The following is a 19,164-nucleotide window of genomic DNA, read 5'->3' as shown; positions in this document are numbered from 1 at the left end:
GGCGTGAAGGTGTTTTATGGGGTACTTAGTGGCTCATGTATCCAAGCTGCTGTCATTTCAGGTCATCCATTGTGCTGCGTGCACCTGATTCTCACTCAAAATACTCAGAGATATTCTGCGATATATTTAATTTCTGAATCATCCAAATAAGCGGCGTTGATTTTTCAGACCAATTAAATTGGTACAAGCGACCCTGCCTCCCTGTGACAATGACCTATTGTTCGTGATGATGGCAGAGAGAGCTTCAGGCGGTGAACTCTCGCTGCTCCCTGACCTGTCTGACCTTTCCAACAGTTCAACTTCCACAGACAAGCGCTGATTGATCTGCCTTTAGGGCCCTTAAACTGCTCCGTGTCTCCTCTGCTGACAGGGAACAAAAATCAGTGATTCCTACACAGAAACCTGACCTTTCTATAAAATCTCGCCATAACAGCACCGTGCATTCTCACCAACAGAGTCACTGTATCAGCTTACACAGTGTTACACCTCAAACCCCTGAAAAGGGTTTGACAATTCCTGAATTTGATAGTACACTCAACTTAAAAACATGTTTTCATTTCCTTATTTTGCGACTAAGGAAACTGCTGGATGGCTAACCAAAAATGTTGCATTTAACTCAGGCTACACTCACCTGCATCTAAACAGGATTTACACAACAGGAACACTCAAAGCCAACAGCTCAATAACTAGACATAAATTCACCTGTATCTCATCAGCACAGGTTTTATGACACAGGTACACTGTGTAAACACATCATATTAGCAAAGACACATATTCACCTGCGTTTCAACAGGATTTACAGCACAAGAACACAACAGTACAATAACTAAGGGATGATGTGCAGACCATTTAAAAAAAAAATATAAATGTATTTTGCATTGTATGTTAATGTAATCAGCTGACAGGAAGTACAGATGGACCCAAGCTGTTGACTTGCAATGCAATTCTGGTGCGCAGAGGGGTCCTGCAATGCCCTGGGGTTTCATATTAATTTAAAGGTCCAGTGTGTAGGATTTAGGGGGGTGTACTGGTGGAAATGGAATATAAGTAATAACAATAATAATAATTTTGGTAAAATCACCTGAAAATAATAATCATTTAGGGTTTTTTTAACCTTAAAATGAGCTGTTTATATCTACATAGGGAGCAGGTCGTAGTCTCCGCAACGAGTGTTGGAAACATTGATTTTTTAATGTGAAACTGCTTTATTCAGTGTTTTCTATCCGTTTTAATCACCTGGACCGGTTGTTTTGGAGAGGAAGAGACCTCTGAGGATATTTCAGCTCCTGGAAAAATGTCTTGAACGTATAGATCAGAAATAAGGTGGGCGCACATTAGCAGGTGATATGCTTGCAGCCCATCTGCAATGTGCCAGACTTTGCCGGAGACACACAGATATATAACATTTAACTACTTTATTCAGTTTTATACAGCAGAAGAGACCTCTGCGGATAATTCGGCACCTGGTAAAAACCTCCTGAGCAATGAACACTAAAGGAATTCTAACTGGAAGCTGGTTGCAATCTGCAATCCTCACTGCTAGACACCAGTAAATCTCCCTTAATCTTTCACACTGTTTCTTTAGAAATGATTTTATTGCATTTGCTAAGCAGTGTTGGTAATATAGTATGTTAAAGCTGTAACAAAGTAATATAACGTGTTACCAACAGGATCTCGGGTAATAGTATTACATTTACAGTGTCACATAACACGTTACCACCCGAAATAAACTGTTTATTGTTTTAATTTTGCATTCATCTACACTAATCCACAACACACTACACTTCGGCCAGTGCACCACCTGAACAAAAACATCCTCTGAAGGTTGTTGTGTAGTCATGTCACTACAGAGTACATCACAGAAGGGTACCTGTGATCGGCACATCTGGGTGATGGCGTACTGTGCGTTATTATGTTCAGTGTGTTTCCATTAATACACCTGTTCTGTCTTTGCATCCTAAGGCTGCCTGAAAGCAGTGGGGATAAGGAGCTGGCCTCTATTTTTTTCAAAGTGTTTCCATTGCTGCAGAGCAACACCGACACACAGTTCCGCTCTTATGCATAACTCTCTCTACAGTGCTGCTGTAGCTGACCGGCACACCTGGAACCAGCAGGTGTGTCTTCCAGCTCCGGTGTTTTAATCTGCGCTCATCATAGTAACCGACTCACACAGCATTCTGTTTGTTTTGCTAACCTCAACATTAGTTTGTACTTGTTTCATATCATAGGCCCACAAATCGAGATCGTATCTCATAATTATCAGACTTTGATCTTCTGCCTGACCCTCCCTGTATCCAAAGCTATTTGCTTATTAAAAAAGGTCTAGGCTATTACATCTATCTTTGTATTTTTTTTTTATTCATTTAAATACAAAGTAATAACCACAGTATGTGAAGGCATGAATGTGTCAGACTTTGAAATGAACTGAAATAAACTGGAGCTTCTGTCACACAACATGAACCTCATCCATTTATAATGCCTATTCATTTTGGTGAAAGTAACACAAAAGCAGTGTAATAAGTAACGCATGACTCTACACAGAGAGTAATATTGTAAAGTAACGTATAACTTTAAATTGATGGTAACTAGTAATATGTAATAATGTACATTTTACTGGTGCTAAGCATCTATAATCAGATCACCATCATGACAGCAGTCTGCTATTGACAAATAACAGACCTTAATTAATTTCAAACAGTATTTACAGCACAGACACACTCAGTTAAAGCCCTGTAAGAGAAACGTTTAAGCCACCTGAGTACTGCTGCATTAGCACTGCTGCTAACTGACTAACTGTCACTGTATGAGCTAGCTTAGCACTAGCACGCTCACCTGTTGAGACGCTGTCATGTAGCTCGTCCTCAGCAGCGGGAAGCAACCTCCTCTTCTTGGCCGTGGTCGGTGGCAGCCTCCTCTGTAACACTGTGACACTCCCCTCTGGTCGATAGCCGGGCGTTAGCTCCGAGATCCTCGGCAGCGGCCTCCGCTTGTCTCCGCTGGAATCATTAGCTTGCGGCTAACGTTAGCAAGACTTAGCATCACTAGCATCATCAACAGTTAGCTTACGTTGTTTTTCAATATATGTGTAGTCTTTGAACATGTCTAAACACCAGCCTGGAGTATGTTCTTCTCCGTGTCTCTGACTTTTTCGATTTTAGCTTCTTTATTGATTTAATTTGTGTTTTTAGTCTACTTAATTCTATTTACTTCCCGCTTAACCTCTGACCTCTGACCTCACATTGTGGACCGATCCACTTTGAGGGGCGGGGGGAGGAGTGACCGGTACCACTGCAACCCAACTGCACCCACCTGCCTTACTGGTGCCGTGTAACCCCTGTCAGATGGACTGTTCCAACATCAGTCGTTCATTATGACAATAAATAAATAAATAAATAAAATAATAATAAATATTCTAAAATACTTCTTATAGTTTATAAAGGAAAAAAAAATTCAGATGTCCTGAAGAATGCAATTTTTTGTAGGTTCATTTAAAAACACACTGGATTATCTTAACCCTTTTTTTTATCTCATGTCAAGTTGACACTTTGGAGATACGTGGTTTTCACATGAAAGCAACAGTACACCGAATTACTTGTGATTGCATAAACTAATAAATAAATAACGCTGTTCACTGATCTAAAATTAATTCTTCCACGCTGCACTACAGTGAGAAGCAGAGAGCCCTCACAGGTGTAACTCCTCAGTATTCTCTTAAATGAACACAGGTGACTTCTCCCTGGTCTTTTAGCCTTTCAGCTGATTGTCAGACATCTAATCTCCATTACGGTGTGAGGGAGAGTTTGTCTGTAGAGCAGACTGTAATTGATGACATCAGGTGACATTTCAAACTGCCAAAGGGAGGACGGATTCCTTCATGAGCTGCACAGAAATGGAGTAAAGTGACTGAGGGACTGTAAAGACTGCTGCTCTTTGGGTGTGACTACATGTTAACACTGCACTGTGCCTGCACAACATACAATGTGACACAGTGTTTGCTGTGGTAAAATAAACACACAAAAATAGTTTTAGTTTAAGACAAACTGCAAATATAGACTGTAGGCCAACCTTAAATGTGTCCTCAAAGGGGATCTTTGATGCTTTTCCTTATTTTTTGTCATATATATAATGTAACAATGTTAGATGGTCATATTAAATGTAGCAAACATTTCAACTAGTATCCCTGTGAGTGAAACCCTCAGGCTTCACACCGCTCTGAATATTCTGTTTTCAATGTTTTTTTTCTACTTTGGGACACCCTGATGTCAGCTCGTGACAGATTTCTTTATATGGTCATCTGCTCCAGGCACACTACTGTAAGTGTTTCCGTTAAATACACTGCTACATGTAGCTACATGCTAACATCAGGGAAACATGCAATCTTGGTAGCTCCGATTTTGGATCATTTTCCTGCTGGAACATGTTCGATTGTGAAGATTTTGGTGATTTTTCACAGTAGAAAATGACGCTTTTCTCAATCACAGCCACTCCCAGGCTGCAATGACGACGCACAGGCTCCAAGATATGGAAGACCTGGAAACACGGACCAATCAGAGCAGACTAGGCTTTTTTGGAAAGGTGGGCTTAAAGAGACAGGTGCAAAAATGAAGCAGGCAGAGGGTGAGTGAAGTGTTCCAGACAATATGAAGCTAACAGCAGCACTAACAGCGGCTAACAGCTGTTACCGGCGCTGGTCGCTAACAGCTGTTAGCTGTGATTCTCCTTCAGCAGCTCTCTCCACCTGGGAAAGGCTTCCCCGATGTTGACCCTCGTTTTTTGAAATTGCCGGTCACGTTGCCTTTTTGTCTTGGCACTTGTGACTAGCCTGCTTGCTGCTGCTTTTCGTCACTCTACCTGCAGGCTGAAACCGGAAACCGACAAGTGAAAACGCGAAAGGCGATTCCGTATTTCTCAAGTATGTCCCTGTACGTACCTGTATTTTCAAGATGGCACACGTACATGATGAGACACCGGTCGCAATGTATCTGTAAATGAGAATTTCGGAGCTTAAGGACATACTTAGATACACTGATAGAGGTAAATACACATGTGCTAGGACACTCTTTTGACTGCAAAATTTGTTTGTCTCAAAGAACAAGTACAGTAACTGTCCTTGCTGTAGTGGCTGTGGGTTCAATTCCAGCCTGCAGCCCTTTGCTGAATGTCATCCCATCTCTTTTTCTTGCTTTCACACTTACTTCTGTCATATCAATTCAAGGCAAAGCTTTTGGCAAGCCCCCAAAAAATCAGAAGAATCAGAATAACGTGATGATCACAATTTCCTGTCTAATGCCACAGCCGCCCACAGTAACACCATGGAGAGAGAAAATTAAGAATGTTTCCTGGATGGAAAGTATAACTGCCAGACTGCAATTAAAACAGATATATTGCAAACTAAATGGGCACCTGTTATTTCATACCTTTTTGAATGATGTGATCTACTGGACTCTGATCTCCCATTTAGACATAAATATTAACTTAAAATTCATATAATTGTTCTCTGCTATGAATTTTTTTGTTTGTTTGCTTGTTGTGTGCTCCTTTTTACACATATTTTTCTCACATCTGAGGATGGTGGGAATCAAAAATGGACATCAAAAAGATCCAAAGCTCTGCGGACATTTATGCTACTATGGATTTGTGCTACTCCTAAAGACCTGCCCTCACCTGAGCGCTATGGGTACACGGCCATAAACGCCTCGACACAGAAAATAAAGAGACAATGAGGCCAGCCACACACTGACTGAGAGGAATTACTACTGTTTGAGTCTGTACATTGTTTTTTAGGAAAATCCTGCAGAATATATCTTATAAAAATAATCATCTCTGTGATTAACAAAGCAAAAGTTTTACATTTTATCTTCGGAGATGACAACACAAACAGAAAATGCTAAAAAACAAAGGGACATGAATAAGATGATTTAGTTTAAGTACTTGCTAAATAAATGACCTGCTAAATATAAGTTGCCATCAGCAGAGTAAGAACTGTCAGCACTAATTGGTCTACAATGTGTTTTTCACATTTTACATGGCATTATATCACAGTTTGATATATTGTTACATGGCCAATTAGCATGTCATAATGCTCAGTCAGCCACAGAGCTCGGGGTCAGGGGTCATGTGCGCTCTAGTCCGAGAGAGAGTGAGGCAGAGGGGGAGGCAACGCAGCAAAAAGGGGAATGCAAATAGACTATTTCACGGCTGGTATTATCGTGGTGATCAAAGATAACAGGAAGTTCTACTATCATTATTATACATAACACTCAGCGCAGGAAAATTTAGCAAATGGCAGATGATATCTCGCCATGTGGCTGTGTGAGAAACATCACAGTTTCTAGATAGCCTGCAGATTAAACGCCGACTTCCTCAAGCCATTCCTTATCTGGCATTAGATTCTATCTTCACGCAGGTACTGTGTAAATGTTCTTCGAAAAGAGATATCACAATGCACGCCGTCATTTGTAATAGGCAAATGAACTTTAATAATAGCCTTTATCTGAGAGCTAATTGCCATAATCCATAAATCATCCTCAGAGATTACATCACCTGAGGGCTGTCAAGTATCATAGATGCATGATAAAGCATTAGAATCAGTTAATCACCTCTGACAAAGTATATAAAATGATTGAATGGCTGCTCTCTAAAAGCAGCTTTGTTTGGATAGGCTATGACACGCACTGAGAGGGAAAAAAGGCCAAGTGTGTGTCGAGGCCTCCGCGCTCGTAGAGAAGACAAGTGTGTGTCTGGGCGTGTGTGTTGTCCATAGCGCCGCTCATTTGGCATTCATTACAGCACACACACACACAGTAAAAACATTAGTATCACACCATCACACCATAGTCATGATTTCACACCATCAGCGCTCGTACCTACCAGGACCCTCCATTAGCCTGCATGTGTGTTTACATTCCAGGGGTCTGTTCACAAATGATTTGGTTGCATTTTTTTTTTTTCTGGCTACTATTATTTATCACATGCAAAATGGGCTGGGACACGGTGATGTATGCTATCAGCAGTGACAATGATAACCAGGACAATAATTACACAAAGCCCAGCTCATCCATCACCGCCACTTATCACTTAAACAATCAGGCGTTAAAGAGAAAGAGGGGTGGAGAGGAGAGCAGAGGAAGGATCCTGGATCGGGAGTCTCTGTTCCGCATATCAGTCGACACTGATCCAGTTTGGCTGCCCTTATAGACAGGGTGCCATCTGTGTCAATGGAGTCACTTGTGGCAACGTGTATTAGGATAAAGGCACGTTAAGGTAGGCTCAAACACAACGGCTTCTACGTATGATAAATGGTTGAATGATTGCTGAGAAAACGGTTTCACCACAAGCTTCTTCTGGAGCTCCAGTCGTCATGAAGTTGTAGATATCAAAATGTCCAGTTTGTCTTGAGCACTATAAAGGAATACTTCACCCACAGAATGGTCATTTGTATATTAATTACTCACCCTGTGTTATGTTGAATTTATGAAGAAATCTTTGTTTTTTCCATATGCCTCCATGGTGAATGAAGAATCCAAAAACAGAAGAAATTCTTGATGAATTAAAGTCATAGGGGTCCACGTTTAACTAATGCAAAACTATATCAAAACATCTGTTTATAAACTCTCACACTACTCGTGCAGTACAACCCAAGTCTCATTTATCATGTCATACGCTCAGTACTTCCTAGGTTCAGAGGTTCTAGAGCCAGTGTTTGGTTTGTCCATTCTGGGCTACTGTAAAAACATGGCGGTGCAACATGGAGATCTCCATGGAATAGAACCTGCTCCCTACGTAGATGTAAACAGCTCATTCTAAGGTAACAAAAACACAAAAAAGGTGATCTATAACAAAGAAAACATACTTATTATTTTATATTTCTGCCAATATATCCCCATAAATCCTACAAACTGGTCCTTTAAAGTCCAAAAATATGTCATTTGAACATTCCACTGGGCAGGACTTTACACACTAATGAAGATCATGTGACATGACCGAAAGCTCCGGAACAGCTACAGCTAAATGGACCTTGTGGTGACACTGTTGTTTCCAAGGACAAAACCTCACAGTGTTGATAATACTTATTGCAAACCACCAATTATTACTGGATTTCTTTTTCGACTAAATGTACAAAACTCATAAATAAATTAAATGTTTAGCAAAATGACTTTAATTTAAGTAAAATACAAGACACACACGACTGCACAACATATACAGATAGAAGAGGTAGATTCAGTCAGTGTTGTGCCTCAGATGGAGCTGGATGGCCTCAACATGTCTGAGCTGCGCTGACAGTGAACTTGAACCCTGAAACCTCTGGAAGAAGGGGGGGTAAAGTGAAAACTGAAGGAGAGCTTGAATGACTCCCGAGTAGCGAGAGGTTAGAGGTTACCTAAATACTGAGAAAGCCCTCTGGGTCAGGTTGATGCACTCTGGGTAATGAGGTTGACACCTCCTGGGACTCGTAACCTCTGAACTCTGAACCTGCGATGTACTGGCCTGTGAAGGGAAAGAGACATTTCACTTGAGTCGACACACCCACATTCCTACGGCGAAGAGGAGATACAAGGAGAATCTGACCTTTAACCCTTTGTTGTGCGCTGTGATCCTCGACATCATTGCTTTAACAGATCTTTAACGGTGTAACGTGCAGCGGCTGCATGACCTGTTTGAGAAAATGTGGTTAAAAACTACAGAAACGGAGGAGCGAAGAGCAAACAGCTGCTGCATGGAAGCGCCAAATGAAAAGCACTTTACTCCAGTGTTTCATTCCCTTGTTTATTGCAGCAAGATTGTGAATAAGTTTCCTTTGAACATGATGGATCATTAAAGTAATGGTGTACCGTGGTTTTGTTCTTTTTTTGCTTAGATGTTTCTTCTTTTTAATACAAATTTCTATCTGTGTCTGCGTCTCTCCTGAGAGCTGCCATTGCTCTACTTACCAGGAAATACTTTCTAGATATGCAAATTTTTTTAGTCATGAGAGAGAGAGAGAAAGTGTGTGTGCTTGCATGTGCAATGAAAGAGAGTGAAAGAGAGAGACATGCATGGCTGGATATCTTGTAGCACAAGCAAAGTAGGAGCATTTAAGTAACTCACAGCAGCACATGTCGCGTGTCTCTGAGTTCATACTGTACATGTGTGTGGGTGTGTCTTTGTGTGTCTATTCATGCACACACATACTGTACCTACATGTCTGGTGTGTTTTGTTCCTCTTTTGTCTTGAAGAAATAGTTTTGGAAAATACATTCTAGGGCTGAGCGATACGGACAGAAATTCATATCTTGATATTTACAGGCTGACTGGCGATACATGATATATATCACGGTATTCTCTACGAAATAGGCTACATGTTTTCGGTTGCAAGTCAAAGCCACATTTGACATGTCACAAGCACTTTTATAAAAACAGACTGTGATCAAAATAAAATGCAAAGACAGGGATTTTATTCTCTTGTTTGAAAATATGCAGCTGCACAACAGTTAAACCTCCAAAACACTAGTTGGTGTCGGGGTGCTGTAAAGTTTAGTTTAGTTAATAGAGACAATTTCAAACACAAGTACATAAATCAGCTTCACTATAACTCACAGCATTCACAAACAAACACATTTTCCCCACAAACACAACATGCTAATGTTTTTAGCACAAGCCTAAAGCATTTTACATTGTATAAATTAGCCTAGCGGCTAGCGGAGATTTCCTCTACTCATATGAAGCCAGGGACAACAGCAACATTTAACAAAGGTAACGTTACAAAATTCGTCTCCATTACACCTCATAAGGTTCACTGACAAAACAACTGTCTTATACTAAATACGTTTTCCAAACACACACAACATGCTAACGTTATTAGCACAAGCCTGTTACATTTTACATTGTATAAATTAGCCTAGCAATGAGCAGAGAGGTCCACTACTTATATAAATCACACACAAGACTTAAAATACTATTTTGTTGAGGCCTTATTGTCTTCACAATTTATTTCTTATCTGTCGATATATCGCCCACCCCTAATACATTCATGCAGTTTTTGCCTGAGAGTTAGATGAGATGATCAATATCACACTCATATCTGTCTCTTAAATATAAAGCTAAAGCCAGTAGACAGTTAGCTTTGCTTAGCTTAGCATAAAGACTGGAAACAAACGGTACAGTAAAGGCTAGCCTTGTAACAAAATCTGCCTACCAGCACCTCTAAAGCTCACCAATTATCATGTTCTGTTTTCGTACAGATTAAAACCTCTTACACATCCTGTAAAATTCACCTAACACATCTCTTCAAGGCCACCCAAAGTAAAGAGAAAGCTGTTTTTGTTCCATTTTTAGTACACTATGTGTATGGTGTCATTTGAAAGGTGGCACTATGACATTTTTAACCCAACATTCAGGATCACTGTAATTGCTTTTGTCATTGAGTTGAGTTTCAACACACTGAAATAAAAGATTTTTCTATATTGGTGTGAACATTTTCTTTAAAAAAGATGCTGCAGATGACCAGAGCTGGGGGGTATTTACTGGATAACACAATGGAATCAACCTTAATGATAAAACAGACTGTTTTTTTTCCATTAAGACAACATAGGAGCCATTTGTTTATCATTTCTGTACATCTATAACAGTCTATGTGTTAGGCCATAGCAACAGCATTGGCTCAAGTGAGGTGTCAATCAAAAGGCCAGGAGCTCACCTGCATTTTGGCAAAGAGGAATTGGCATACTTACATGCAAACTGAAGAAATTATGGATAGTATGTAGGGAAACAATGCAACGGCAGTTCTTGGATATCAAAGGATGTTATAATGTGTTTGGACTAAATATTTTACTGGATTTAAATCATCTCGACCTTTGGGAGTATATGAAGACTGTATGAGCTGCGTTTTCGTTGACATAATATTGATCTGCGGATTTTAGTAACACTTCATAGGTGAGTTATACCTCCAACAACAGGTCATATGAGTAAATCACTTAAACATATCATAACCATATCAAACTCATCAAATAAAACCTTACGAAGACCCGTGGATGGGCTGATTTCCAGGAGGTTTAAACAAAGATATATAAAAGTGTTAATCATGCCACATTTCCACTGCACGGTACAACACTGCTCTACCCAACTTGACTTGCTCTTTTGGGGGTTTCCATTAGCAGAAGTTGTGGAAAGTACCTGGTATTTTTTTGGTACCACCTCGGTCAAGACTGAGCTGACACGAGAAGATGGTGTTAAAACACTGCAGGCCACTGATTGGTCAGAGAGAACCATTGCTAGCATGACAAGACATCTTGCGCAAACCTGCAGGATGTAAAGCCAAGCTACTGTCAAAAGTAACCACAATTTTCTTATTCACATAACTAAGATTTTAAGAAATGGTAGTTCGAAAAACAACAGTGTACAGTACATAAACAACGCCATACAAGTGACAAAGTGCAGGCGTAGGTGTGGGTCACGCTTGTGAGCTGCTTCAAAATTTTCTTGTTTTATGGTGTGACAGGGCTGTGGTTAAGGTCTGGTTAGTTTGAGGCCAAAAAGCACTTTGGTTGGGGTTAGAGGAAGTTAATGTCAGTTAAGTATTCACTTCAAACATAAAACATAAAATCTGACAGGAGTTTTCACTAATCTGAGGTTAACTCTCTGGTTGCTGATGAAAGGATATGACGAGTGCCGTGCTGAAGATGTCATCACAACAGTTTCACGTGGTGTCGCCATGGCAAACAGCAGAGAATCCCACCTACACTAAAGGGTACTATCTGCAGTGGAAAACAAAATAGAGTCAAGTCAAACCATGTAGTGGAAATGAGGATATTTTTTTTTTAGCTTTAGACGTGCTGATAGACAGATTTGTAGCCCCTTTTACATTGCCTCTTCAAGGTGGGAATTTCACGGCATTATTCCACCTCGTCATTCTGTATAAAAGGTACAATTGCGGAATGGGAGGCAGAGTTGTCTTGCCTTTAAGGCAGCATTAGAGGTAGTAACAGGTCCACAACAATGTCTGTATAAATGGGACATTTTGAGGACGTGTTATGCATGTGACCCACCGCGAAAAATTTTAAAAATAGCTGATAGCAGTTAGCAGCTAACTCAAAAAAGAAAATCTCCACAAATTGGGAAAACAATGAGCCGCCAAATAACAGGGACGGTAAATGATTGTTATTGTCACCTTAATGCCACTGTTACTGTTTATAAAGCGCAGCTGACACGTACGTTATATGTCACACTAGAAGCCAATGCTAATGTGTTACATCTCACGCCCACATCGCCTCTTTCTTCTGTGTAAAAATACAAAGGCAGCATAAAGAAGAGACTCTGTAGTGGCCTTATGGCGCAATCTCTGAGTAAAAAGAGCTGTTGTTACCTTTGGACAGAGCCAGGTTAGCTGTTTCCTTGTTTCCAGTCTTGGTGCTCCGCCAAGATAATGTGCTGCTGGCTGTAGCTTTATTTTTACCCTACAAACATGAGAGTGGTATCAATCCTCTTACCTAACTTTTAGCAAGAACATAAATAAGCGTATGTCCCAAAATGAGCAGTGCACTTTTTACATTTCTCTGACTATCATTGGTGCCAGTTTCCCAGTAATACACCAAACCTTATACTTGGGGAAACACATTAAAGAACACAAAGGAAGAAGAGATAACAGCTTAATCACTGACAGTAGCCCCTATGAGATATAATTACATGTTGTGCCCTGGAAATGTAAAAAAAATGACTTAATTAGAACAAGTTTAAAAAGTGCCGTTCAGTGTAAGAAATACTGAAACTCTTGGAACTGATCTTTAATATCAACAGTACAGTCATGTCTCACTTCACGACGATTTGACCCAGATGACATAATATCTCTCCAGGTATGAAATCCCCCTAGTTCATCTTCTGTGTCGACAGATCAGAGACCACCCTCCCTCTCATGGTTGTGTGTGGTCTCCTCCTGATTCTCCTCCGCCTCCTTTTTTGAAGCTCCGGGCAGAGTTCATCAGCGCTAAGTGACACAGACTCAAGTGCTGGTGGCCAGTCGGTTCGTTTCCGTATTGATCAAACTCAGCCCACTCTTTTATCTTCGACCAACAGTTTTCCTCATTCGATACACCAGCAGAGTGTGTGACGCATTACGGAAAAAGAAGGAAGGCGACCTAATAAAGATTGTTGTATCCTCAGTTTAAATACAATCAGTGAAGTTCATCTGGTAAGCAGTCTCATGATCACTGGGGCACTTTCTTCCTCTTTCTATTCTCTATAAGCCTCGACTTTGTGAATTCTGGCAGTAAAAGGCTCCATAACCACAACATCCTGCACACACTCGTCTACTTTAACTGTGCTGAACAATTCATATCTTTGCTGCTGTGAAACAAGCCAACAACTTCTGTAGTGTTGAATTTAACAGCATTTAATGATCATTAAGTAACAAAAGGATACTGTTTCCTATTTTGTTTGACAGTAGATCAATAGCAATGGAAAATGTATAGACAGATGGACACCATATGTTTTTAAGTGCCAGGAGTCCCCTGGGAACATGGTTCACAACTTTTAATTAAAATCAACTTGTCAAAAGTGGCATCTAATACAACCTACGGAGAAATTTAAAATCAATGAGTTGAAGATTTGGAGTTTTTGAGGAGTTAAGAGTTTTCACCCAAATTGACCCCAGATGATCCTCTGCTGCGATCAAATATGTTTCTCTGAGCTTCTTTATGTTGAGTTCAACGTAATGATGTCAACACAGAAACATCTTGATGTTTCACCTCTCTGCAACCGCTGTAAATCTACAATTAGCAATTTAGCAATTTAGCAACTTTGGGAACCTGATCCACTTGTAGCTATCCTTGGAGATACGAGCGCGTTATCCTCTGCTAGCAAAATTTTTATACAACTCACCAATGTTATTAAGGGCCCTGATACACGGTCCGCTGTTGGTCAATGTTGGGTTGTTGGTGGGAGTCTGTAGCCCTAGTTTTTGCAGCGTATCCTGCACTGTTGGCACTTGTCAGCCCTTGTCTGCTTTTTTCAACTGATTCAGCATGCCAACCAACTAGCACGTACATTCTGCACCTACAGATTCCGCATGCTGAATCAGCGTCGGAGCTGGCAACGTCCATCAGGGCCCGTTGGTAAATGAAATCACTCTGATTGGCCAAGAAGAGAAACAGAAGTGAGAAAACCAAACAAAGTCGAGAGGACGTGAGATTGAAACAAACTTGTTTTATTGGGAAAAATTATGTTTTAGCAACTGAGCTCTTCAGCAGAAGTAGTTCAGAATATCAACTGTTCTCACTGGGCTGCATTGTTAGGGGGTGATCACACAGAAATGAGACGCGGACGCTTCAAAGACGCTTGAAACGCTCAAAACCGCTTATCCAATGCGCGCTAGCTACTGACGTCTGACGCTCAAAAAGTTGAAAATATTTTAACTTTTCAGCATCTACGCACGTCTAAAAAGAAGCGTCTACAAAAACGCGCATCTAAAAAGACGCAGGAAAAACACCCGTCTAAAAAGACGCTTGAACGCCGGTCAGACGCGTCGTATCATAGGAAAACAATGGTTTTACTGGCATCACGTTTCTCGCGTTTCATCTTGGTGTGATCGCTCCCTTAATGTGCAAACTAGCTAACTAGCATCTTGAATTCATCCTGTTAGTCTTCCAGTTTCCCTTTTTGAATGATGAATACAGACTACTGCGGCCTGCTGCTATGTAGAGTTATTTCCTCTCGCACAGGCACAGAACGTACGTGCTAGTTGGCCGTTGGTTGTAGTCTTTGAGGTGTGTTCAGGTGCAACTTTATGGTGGAGACATAGGCGACGTGAGGCATCACAACAGTTGGCCTTCGTCGCCACTTGTTCCTTGAAGTCAATTTGGTGCATCTGGGCCTAAAGCCTTGAAGATATGCATATTTAAGGACGTGGCCACTTTAAGTGACAAGCTGTCTGCGAGGTGTCTAAGTCAGATCCACCGTCTAGTCCAAACGTGGTCATCTCAGGTTGCCTCTGGCTCCAAAACTCCAAGATGGCGACGGCCAAAATGCCAAATTCCAGGCTTCAAAACTGGAGTCCACAAACAAATGTGTAACATCACAGTGGCTACCTCCATAATTTTATAGTCTATGAGTGTTTGTCATGTTATCCTCTGCTCATGGCGGTGGTTCCTTGTTGGCTCATCTCAACACTTCAACAAATTCAAACATTGTTAAAAAATCAAACAGCAAAGAACCAGATTACAGAATAAAACAGCGACAGTATGAGCTTGTGGGTCATGTGACCTCCCTCGGCCAGCCTCAGTGACAAAAGAGTCTGTGGCACCCTCGTCAGAAAGTCAATACGGTGATAAACACTGCCCTTCATTTGAGCCCCGGTTCACCACTTTAGCAGCCAATTGCCTTGACAGTCATTACCTAACGAGTAAATCACCTCAAGCAGGATGCAAGTAAATAACAAAGTCAGTGAATGAATAACTCAAAGAAAGAGGTGAGAGGAAACATGTTGCCGTGTATTTTCACCCAGGCGCCTTCTTAGTGGAAAGTGAGCATATGTTTTATGTTTTGTATTTTTTTTCTCCCCCTCGATGGCTCTGGCAGTGAGTGTCATTCAAGATGTGGCCTTTCCACACTCATAAAGAACACATAAAACACACATTGTGCTCTCGTAAAGCACTTACAGAGGTGAGATTTATGTGCTCGGGTCTGGATTTCCAAATAGAGACCAATGCTGTCACTAAAATGTTTTTGATTTACGCTGCTGGTGTATTGGCATGATTACCAATGAGATTGCTTAAAATCCGGAGATGAAATCTGATTTGAATGAGCCGAGCACATTTAAAATCTTCTCGAGTGCACCCATGAGGAGGGTCCGCAGTTCGCTCCAACACATTTCTTTAAACACATGCAGTGTTCGTCACCCCGGAGCCCTTTTTTCTACCCCAGTTGTCACTTTGAGAGACAACCCTGCTCCTCCCATAGGCCAGGCTAAATGTGTGTGCTATCAAGCATACAGTCATTAAACACTCCTCTGCTCATACAAAACCAAATACTCCACGACTACAAAGAAAAGTCTCAAACCCACTGCTGGAACGAAGCACAGGTGATCACCTCTGCTTTACAGAAGAATGTATTCCTTCTTCGGCGGGAGGTGTCACTGACTTTGCTAATGTGTCTTTAATGTGGCCCGTTGCGCCCTTGGATGTGGATATCAAAACGTTTAAATCGACCTGCTCACTGGAGGCAGAAGTGAGTCTTGTAAAATGAATTATTGATGCCAAGCGAGGCTCCTCTCTGACTGCGAACAATGTAACTTGCACTGGCGAATTCATCTGAGCTCTTTAAAATCAAGGTCTCTCCACTCGCTTTCATGTTCTGACAAGGGTTGAGTCTCCGAGCCACAAGACATTCCTTGATTACCGGCGATGTCCAAGTCTTTCTCGCAGGCACCTCAGTCCTGTCGGGACAGAGCACGTTATTGTTGGGATACCTGCATAGTTGCATGATTGGTGTCAAATAAACACGGTGCTGAGCTACAGTGCTAGAGGTCTTTTTACCTGTAATTATGGCATGGCTAGCTTTCCACTGCGGGACGGCTGCCAGCTTGCTTTGGCTTTTATGGGGCTTCTGGTCCTTTCTTGTGGTTGTCATGCTGCAATTAAAACTGTCTCCAATCGCTGGGTGGCAAAAGGCGCTGAGACAGACTCTTGTCTCTCTCACACACAGACACACATATGCATGTGTACTTGTATACACACACACAAACACACTGTGGAGCCTCTGGCTGGAGGCGATGGGAAAGCGTATGATATAGGAAAAACATAGTTAATTACATTTGACAGGTATCTATTAAAGTGCATTCTTAGACCTTAGAGGCCTTCACACATCTAATGGAAATACACACACAACTGCTGCCCATGAATAATAGGGCTTCTCAGCCAAAAGCTCTGGCTTTTTTTCTCCCTTATCTCGCCAACATCAAACGTCTGTCAGCGAATAGACAAATCACCACGAATCAAGTCCACAAAAGTATAAACCAAGGTCTATATTGGTATTCAGATGCTTTATAATTAGTTATTCAGGGATTCTTTTCACTTTTAAGTGAACAAGCACTTGAATCCCTCCTCCACAGAAGCACCATCTTGCCTGTTTATTACAGACAATAGTGGTGTGATTGTAATCATGGCACTTTCCCCTGGTTTTGCACTAAAAGAAAGGATGTATGCATTGCAGATATACTTGAATCATGACCTGCAGGTGTAATGTCCAGATGCATGAGTATCGATAAGCTAGAACAGGCCATGAGACTGATAGTTGTCCATCTGTTCGGCCTGTGAATCTGCCTTTTTCTCTGTCTTGGTCTGTCTGACAGTCTACTCCTCTGTCTGGTTTGTGGGTTCGCCCCGTCTTTCTCCCCACTCTTTACTGGTCTTTCATCTAATCTGCCTGAAGACTCTGTCAGATCAGTTGTCTTCGCAATCCAATTTAGGTGCTTGATACAAAATATTGCCGTGGCAACAAGAAAGGAGGCAGACTCATCATGTAAAATATGGATATTGCAGAATTACGTGCCTCGTGGTCTTTGGAAAGTCACTCCGTCTAGCTAAGAAAGCAGCCCAGCCACCAGAGGAAAGTGTTAATATTGTACATTACATTTACATATTATGTATTATAGCAAAGTTTCTACAGTGACAGGGATCAGAATGTATCCATATGTGCTGATTTTGTCATCAGGAGTCAGAGGATGGTGGATGGCATGTCACCTAAGGGAGATGCTTGTCAAGCTGCAGACCACTGTTAGAGACCAACAAACAGCAAAACTGGTTGTTTCTTAGCGATGTGGCTGTTTTTTCTGCAGGTTTTTAGCCCCCAAACATGGCTGTATTTTGGCATCCCGTCATTTTTTCTTCCGTCGGGAATTCTACCTCGAAAAGGTTTTAATGTATCTGCTACATAATAACGGACAAATGTAACTTATATGTGGTTTGCAGAAATGTACAATGTCAACATTTTTTCTGGCAATTGGGTAGAAGAAATAGTCCAGCACACACAGTACCCCCCTGTAAAATTCCAAGGCTACTTTTAAATTTCTGATATGAAGTGTTATTTAGTAAGCTTTGGACAGAAGATAGGCTGAATAGCTCATATCCAAAAATTGACACCGACAGTAGCCATGTTTCCATCAGCCTGTTTAAATGCGCATCTAGAAGTATCGCATCGGAAAATTATGATGGAAACGCCAAAATTTGAATTAAAATCCCCTGATTCGCACAAACTAAAATACACTCGCTTTAGCCGGGTTTTGGTTGATTTGAAAAAATGTTAATTTGCAAAACGGGGGATGGAAACAGTTATGTTCGAATTAAGTCTGACGTAGCGCACCTCTCTCCATGGTGATATCCATAGTTCGGGTCGGGAGGGCAGTAATGCATTTACAAGCTGGTTGCCAACCGCCAGAAAACGTAGAAGAAGAAGAATGCAAGACTTGTTTTGTTTCCGGTTCTGCAGAAAACTTGCGCGTTCGTAGTTTTCACCAAAGCCCGTACATTTAATGGAAACACACAGGATTCATATTTCTTTTAATGCACATTTCCCAATGATTCGAATCACTTTTGGATGGAAACATAGCTAGTGATGACACCTCGACCAGTATGCTTGGGATTTTAGCTTTTGTCACAGCAAACACAAAGAAGAATAGCTGCAGACAGGTGTCTGATGGAACCAGACAGGGCCAAATGGGAAGTTTATCTACGTGACACGCAGCTCAAACATGTTGTAACACGTGGTTAATGTTTTGAAACGGTCACAGTAGGTTTAGGCTACGAAAGTACTTGGTTAGACGTAGAAAATAGATCATGTTTTGGGTTTAAAACAGAATATTATGTAACAATAAAGTAAAAGAACGTTGTGTGAGTGATGTCAGTGTGCTATGACCATATGTAAATTAATTAACTTTACATTAAAACAACATTGTTTTGAGGACGACCAAAGTGTTACAATTAACTTTTAGTAACTGAAAACCCACTAATAAAGCAACAGTTACGATGCTAATGTTAACTTGCGCTAGCATAAAAAAAAGTCCTAAAACCATTTCAACAAAATGCACATACCGAAAATCCAGAATATCTGACTCCTTCAAGATTCTTTTAGCACAAGACTTTTTTAGGTGACCAAAATGTTACAATTAACTTTCAGGAGCTGAAAACACACTAAAATAGT

At 41.0% G+C, this 19,164-nt stretch overlaps 2 protein-coding genes across 4 annotated transcripts in view; one reads left to right on the top strand and one right to left on the bottom strand.

Moving 5' to 3' along the window:
- The window catches only part of LOC126398977 (hormonally up-regulated neu tumor-associated kinase), a 987,429-nt gene that overhangs the window by 421,686 nt on the left and 546,579 nt on the right, over window positions 1–19,164 (top strand). The window lies entirely within an intron of this gene.
- Window positions 1–19,164, bottom strand: part of agbl5 (AGBL carboxypeptidase 5) — a 230,639-nt gene that overhangs the window by 181,550 nt on the left and 29,925 nt on the right. Inside the window, exons 2-4 of one of the 2 annotated variants that reach the window (XM_050058663.1) lie at window positions 12,341–12,431; window positions 8,569–8,653; window positions 8,381–8,487 (exon numbers count right to left, since the gene is read on the bottom strand). The gene's annotated coding sequence lies outside the window, so the exon portion shown is untranslated. Of the gene's footprint in view, window positions 1–2,832; window positions 3,124–8,380; window positions 8,488–8,568; window positions 8,654–12,340; window positions 12,432–19,164 lie in introns of those variants that run through there. The other variant, XM_050058664.1, reaches the window with a different exon arrangement.

Source organism: Epinephelus moara, chromosome 12, assembly GCF_006386435.1.
Source record: "Epinephelus moara isolate mb chromosome 12, YSFRI_EMoa_1.0, whole genome shotgun sequence".
NCBI classification, from domain to species: domain Eukaryota; kingdom Metazoa; phylum Chordata; class Actinopteri; order Perciformes; family Serranidae; genus Epinephelus; species Epinephelus moara.
The sequence above is the reverse complement of the archived record's forward strand: the minus strand, read 5'-3'. Positions and strand labels throughout refer to the sequence as shown.